The 7,045-nt window shown below is 40.9% G+C and overlaps 1 non-coding gene across 1 annotated transcript; it reads left to right on the top strand.

Moving 5' to 3' along the window:
* Nucleotides 1–6,305: 6,305 nt before the first annotated feature.
* Nucleotides 6,306–6,413, top strand: LOC112731895 (small nucleolar RNA R71). The gene has a single exon (XR_003167646.1). It is a non-coding gene; the product is annotated as a small nucleolar RNA R71 (small nucleolar RNA).
* The last annotated feature ends 632 nt before the right edge of the window (nucleotides 6,414–7,045 follow it).

Genomic DNA, 7,045 nt, shown 5'->3' with positions numbered 1-7,045 from the left:
CTCCCGAGTCGTCCTCCCTTGGAATTGCTAGAGCATGCATCTTATTGATTAGGAAGCCTTGTTGTGGTTCTTTTGAAGGTTTAGCAAAATAAATGGTAAACAAGCAATCAATTTTTAGAAGACTTGGCCTAGGGTTGGCATTAGAAATTCTATCCTTATAGTCCCGTCAATGATGATAACAATTAGGCCTTGTTTCATTTAGTTAACCCCTAGGTATAGAGGAAAGTCAAATGAGAGTAACTAACTTGAGTCACAAGTCCTAGTTTTCACCTTAGGGAAATCTAGCTTTAGTGCACTCCAAGTCAATTAGCAATTTCTAATTCCAAATCACAATTGACATAAACTATTCAACTCTTTCTAATGACTCAAACCCTATGCCAAGTAAGAAACTTTTACTCCATAACTAATGTTGGCATTTTATCAAACAATTGATGAGCAAGGAAAAAAAGTATAGTAAAAAAAAATGAGAAGGAAGTAGAATTGAAAGTGCTTCAACACAAGGAACTAACAACAATTAACAAAGAACAACAATGGAATTGAACTTCTCAAGAAATTGACAAAAAATCCAAAACTACAAAGTTGAATCTAGGATCTATGAGGATTGAGTAATTACAAGCACTAATTGAGATTAGAGAAGAAGATCTATAACATGAACAAGTGAATTGAGAATTGCAATGGATCTCACCAAAGTGTGATTGGAAATTCAGAAAATGGATGAAGATGAACCCTAATGAGAGCTTGGAATCTCCCTCTCTCTCTCTACCCAAGAGTGTAACTAACAATAGCCAAAAAAATCTAGAACCATCTAAAAATGAGCAAAAAGTCCTTAACCCTTCAACCCTTGGTCTTCTTAAGCTCTTCCCGCCAAGGCACTTCCCCCAAGATGAGATCTCCAACTGTCTCCACACCCAGGTCACGTGACTTCTAAAAAAATCATGTTCAAGCATCGGCGCGTACGCGCAAAGCACGCGTGCGCGCCACTGGGGCATCTTGCAATGTGAGCGGAGGCGCAGCGTACGCGTGCGCGCCCATGGGGGTTATGGCCTAGCCGCTACACAAGCCGGCTCGTGGCTTGGCTTCTGGCTTTGGCTTCTAGCTGCGCAATCCACGCGGGTGTGCCAAGTACGCGCACGCGCCCTTGCTGAAGTTTCCAAAGCTCAATTTCTTATGCTCCTTTCCTTCGCGCCCATTCTCCTTCTCTCTTCCGGTTCATCCCTGCCCTATATTCTGAAACCACTTAACACACAGGTCACGGCATCGAATGGCACCAAGAGAAGATTAGAAATGTATCTAATTTAGTGCAAAATAAGCATGTTTTCATCCATGAGGCAAAAGTTAGGAAAGGAACACAAAGTCTTGTATTTTCATATGAAAAGTGTGTGGAATCATTGATAAAACCCCTGAAATTGATACAAGATAAACTCTCAAAATGGGGTTTATCACTTGTCCCCAAGCAACTGAAAATCAAATAGGATAAAAAGAAGAGAATATACTATAAATTCCAAACTATCAATGAAATATAGCTCCAATTAAATGAGCGGGACTTGTAGCTTTTTGCCTCTTGAATAGTTTTGGCATCTCACTTTATCCATTGAAGTTCAGAATGATTGGCATCTATAGGAACTCAGAGTTCAGATAGTGTTATTGATTCTCTTAGTTCAGTATGATGATTCTTGAACACAGCTATTTTATGAGTCTTGGCCGTGGCCCTAAGCACTTTGTTTTCCAGTATTACCACCGGATACATAAATGCCACAGACACATAATTGGGTGAACCTTTTCAGATTGTGACTCAGCTTTGCTAAAGTCCCCAATTAGAGGTGTCCAGGGTTCTTAAGCACACTCTTCTTTTGCTTTGGACCTTGACTTTAACCGCTCAGTCTCAAGTTTTCACTTGACACCTTCACGCCACAAGCACATGGTTAGGGACAGCTTGGTTTAGCCGCTTAGGCCAGGATTTTATTCCTTTAGGCCCTCATATCCACTGATGCTCAAAGCCTTGGGATCCTTTTTATTTACCCTTGCATTTTGGTTTTAAGGGTTATTGGCTTTTTGCTCTTGCCTCTTGGTTTTATGAGCTTTTGGCTTTTTCTTCTTGCTTTTTCCTTTTTATTTTTTTTCGCCTATTTTTTTTTCTTTTCTGCAAGCTTTGTTCTTTGCTGCTTTTTCTTGCTTCAAGAATCATTTTTATGATTTTTCAGATTATCAAATAACATGTCTCCTAGTCATCATTCTTTCAAGAGCCAACATATTTAACATTCTTAAACAACAACTTCAAAAGACATATGCACTGTTCAAGCATTCATTCAGAAAACAAGAAGCATTGTCACCACATCAATATAATTAAACTAAGTTCAAGGATAAATTCGAAACTCATGTACTTCTTGTTCTTTTGAATTAAAACAGTTTTTATTTAAGAGAGGTGATGGATTCATAGGACATTCATAACTTTAAGACAAAGTTACTAACTGCTAATGATCATGCAATATGACACAAACATAGATAAGCACTTAACATAGAGAAAACGAAAAACAAAAAGTGAGAACAAGGAATGAGTCCACCTTAGTGATGGTGGCGTTTTCTTCTTGAGGAACCAATGATGTCCTTGAGCTCTTCTATGTCTCTTCCTTGCCTTTGTTGCTCCTCCCTCATTGCTTTTTGATCTTCTCTTATTTCATAAAGGATGATGGAGTGCTCTTGATGTTCCACCCTTAATTGTCCCATGTTGGAACTTAATTCTCCTAGGGAGGTGTTGATTTGCTCCCAATAGTTTTGTGGAGGAAAATGCATTTGAGGCATCTCCGGGATCTCATGGTGATGAGCTTCCTGCGCCTCTTGAGCTCCATGAATGGGCTCTCTTGCTTGCTCTATCTTTTTCTTAGTGATGGGCTTCTCTTCCTCAATATGAATGTCTCCTTCTATGAAAGCTCCAGTTGAGTAACATAGATGGCAATTAAGATGGGGAAAAGCTAGCTTTGCCCCAGGGGAGGGCTTTTCGGCTATTTTGTAGAGTTCAAGGGAGATGACTTCATGAACTTCTACTTCCTCTCCAATCATGATGCTATGGATCATGATGGCCCGATCCACAGTAACTTCAGATCGGTTGCTAGTGGAGATGATGGAACGTTGGATGAACACCAACCATCCTCTAGCCACAGGCTTGAGGTCCAGTCTTCTTAGTTGAACCGGCTTGCCTTTGGAGTCAATCTTCCATTGAGCTCCTTCCACACATATGTCCATGAGGACTTGGTCCAACCTTTGATTAAAGTTGACCCTTCTAGTGTAGGGGCGCTCATCTCCTTGTATCATAGGCAAGTTAAACGCCAACCTCACATTCTCCGGACTAAAATCTAAGTATTTCCCCCGAACCATTGTAACATAATTCTTTGGATTCGGGTTCTTACTTTGATCATGGTTCCTAGTGATCCATGCATTGGCATAGAACTCTTGAACCATTAGGATGCCGACTTGTTGGATGGGGTTTGTTAGAACTTCCCAACCTCTTCTTTGAATTTCATGTCAGATCTCCGGATACTCATTTCTCTTAGTTTGAAAGGGACCTCGGGGATCACCTTCTTCTTGGCCACAACATCATAGAAGTGGTCTTGATGGGCTTTAGAGATGAATCTTTCCATCTCCCATGACTCGGAGGTGGAAGCTTTTGTCTTCCCTTTCCCTTTTCTAGAGGATTCTCCGGTCTTAGGTGCCATCAATGGTAATGGAAAAACAAAAAGCTTATGCTTTTACCACACCAAACTTAGAATATTGCTCGCCCTCGAGCAAAAGAAGAAAGAATAGAGGAAGAAGAAGAAGAAAATATGGAGGAGAGGAGGAGGGGTGTATTCGGCCAAGAAGAGAAGAGAGGGTTGTGTTGTGTGAAAATGAGGAAGAATGGAGGGATTTATATAGGGAAGGGAGGGGGGGTAAGGTTCGGCCATAAGGGTGGGTTTTGGGTGGGAAATTGATTTTGAATTTTGAAGGTAGGTGGAGTTTATGAGGTAGGTTTATGGGGAAGAGTGGATGGATGTGAGTGGTGAAGTGGTGATAGGGAAGAGAGATTGAGGTGATTGGTGAAGAGTTTTTGGGGAAGAGTGTTTATGGGATTGTGTGAAAGAGGGGTGAGAAGAAGTGAGTAGAGGTAGGTGGGGATCTTGTGGGGTCCACAGATCCTGAGGTGATCCTGTGGGGTCCACAGATCCTAAGGTGTTCAAGGATTCACAATCTTGCACCAAATTGGGCATGCAAAATGCCCTTGCACACAATTCTGGGCGTTCAGTGCCAGATTGGTGCTTGTTCTGGGCGTTCAGCGCCAGCTCTTCTCCAGGGTGCATTTCTGGCGTTCAGCGCCAGAACCATGCTCTGTTCTGGCATTGAACGCCCAAAACATGCTTCTTACTGGCGTTTAAATGCCAGTAAGGTCTTCCTCCAGGGTGTGATTTTTCTTCTGCTGTTTTTGATTCCGTTTTCAATTTTTATATTTATTTTGTGACTCCACATGATCATGAACCTAATAAAACATGAAAAACCATGAAAATAAAAATTAGATAAAAATTGGGTTGCCTCCCAACAAGCGCTTCTTTAATGTCAATAGCTTGACAGTGGGCTCTCATGGAGCCTCACAGATGTGCAGAGCTTTGTTGAGACCTCCCAACACTAAACTTAGAGTTTGGATATGGGGGTTTGACACCAAACTTAGAGTCTGGTTGTGGCCTCCCAACACCAAACTTAGAGTCTGACTGTGGGGGCTTTGGTTGACTCTGCTTTGAGAGAAGCTTTTTATGCTTCCTCTCCATGGATGCAGAGAGAGATCCTTGAGTTGTAAACACAAGGTTGTCCTCATTTATTTGAAGAATCAATTCTCCTTTGTCCACATCAATCACAACTCTTGCTGTGGCCAGGAAAGGTCTTCCTAGGATGATGGATTCATCCTTATCCTTCCCAGTATCTAGGACTATGAAATCTGTAGGGATGTAAAGGCCTTCAACCTTTACTAACACGTCCTCTACTTGTCCATAAGCCTGTTTTCTTGAATTATCTGCCATCTCTAATGAGATTTTAGTGGCTTGCATCCCAAAGATTCCTAGTTTCTCTATTACAGAGAGGGGCATGAGGTTTATCCCTGAACCAAGGTCACACAGAGCCTTTTCAAAGATCATGTTGCCTATGGTACAAGGTATTACGAACTTTCCAGGATCCTGTTTCTTCTGAGGCAATGTCAGTTGATCCAGATCACTTAGTTCATTGGTGAACAAGGGAGGTTCATCTTCCCAAGTCTCAATGCCAAATAATTTGGCATTCAGCTTCATGATTGCACCAAGGTACTTGGTGACTTGCTCCTCAGTGACATCCTCATTCTCTTCAGAAGAGGAATACTTATCAGAGCTCATGAATGGCATAAGGAGGTTTAATAGAATCTCTATGGTCTCTAGATGAGCCTCAGATTCCTTTGGTTTCTCAGAGGGAAACTCCTTATTGATCACTGGACATCCCAGGAGGTCTTCCTCCTTGGGATTCACGTCCTCTCCCACCATTACAGGTTCGGCCATGGTGATTAATTCAATGGCCTTGCACTCTCCTTTTGGATTTTCTTCTGTATTGCTTGGGAGAGTACTAGGAGGGATTTCAGTGATCCTTTTACTCAGCTGGCCCACTTGTACTTTCAAATTTCTAATGGAGGACCTTATTTCATTCATGAAACTTACAGTGGCCTTGGATAGATCAGAGACTAAGTTTGCTAAATTAGAGGTATTTTGTTCAGAGTTCTCTGTCTGTTGCTGAGTGGATAATGGAAAAGGTTTACTATTGTTAAACCTGTTTCTTCCACCATTATTAAAGCCTTGTTGAGGCTTTTGATCATTCCATGAGAAATTTGGATGATTTCTCCATGATGGGTTATAGGTGTTTCCATAAGGTTCACCTATGTAATTTACCTCGGCTATTGCAGGGTTCTCAGGATCATAAGCTTATTCTTCAGAAGATGCCTCTTGAGTACTGTTGGATACAGCTTGCATTCCATTAAGACTCTGAGAAATCATATTGACTTGCTGAGTCAATATTTTGTTTTGAGCCAATATGGCATTCAGAGTATCAATTTCAAGAACTCCCTTCTTCATAGGCGTCCCATTATTCACAGGATTCCTCTCAGAAGTGTACATGAACTGGTTATTAGCAACCATGTCAATGGGTTCTTGAGCTTCTGCAGGCGTTTTCTTTAGGTGAATGGATCCACCTGCAGAAGTATCCAATGACATCTTTGATAGCTCAGATAAACCATCATAGAATATATCCAGGATGGTCCATTCTAAAAGCATGTCAGAAGGACACTTTTTGGTCAGTCCTTTGTATCTCTCCCAAGCTTCATAGAGGGATTCACCTTCTTTCTGTCTGAAGGTTTGAACATCCACTCTAAGCTTACTCAGCTTTTGAGGAGGAAAGAACTTGGCTAAGAAAGCCTTGACCAGCTTATCCCAAGAGTTCAGGCTATCTCTGGGTTGAGAGTCCAACCATACTCTAGCTCTGTCTCTTACAGCAAAAGGGAAAAGCATGAGCCTGTAGACTTCAGGATCTACTCCATTAGTCTTAACAGTATCACATATCTGCAAGAATTCAGTTAAGAACTGAAAAGGATCTTTAGATGGAAGTCCATGAAACTTGCAGTTCTACTGCATCAGAGAAACTAATTGAGGTTTCAGCTCAAAGTTGTTTGCTCCAATGGCAGGAATGGAGATGCTTCTTCCATGTAAATTGGAATTTGGTGCAGTAAAGTCACCAAGCATCCTCCTTGCATTATTATTATTTTCGGCTGCCATCTCCTCTTCCTGTTCCAAAATTTCTGAAAGGTTATCTCTGGATTGTTGTAATTTAGCTTCTCTTAGTTTCCTCTTTAGAGTCCTTTCAGGTTCTGGATCTGCTTCAACAAGAATATTCTTGTCTTTGCTTATGCTCATATGACAAAGAAGAGGGCACAGAAATAATAATAATAATAATAATAATAATAATAATAATAATAATAATAATAATAATAATAATAATAATAATAATAGGG

Source organism: Arachis hypogaea, chromosome 12, assembly GCF_003086295.3.
Source record: "Arachis hypogaea cultivar Tifrunner chromosome 12, arahy.Tifrunner.gnm2.J5K5, whole genome shotgun sequence".
Lineage (NCBI taxonomy): Eukaryota > Viridiplantae > Streptophyta > Magnoliopsida > Fabales > Fabaceae > Arachis > Arachis hypogaea.
Note: the sequence above shows the minus strand (reverse complement) of the source record. Positions and strands in the feature narration are given on the sequence as shown.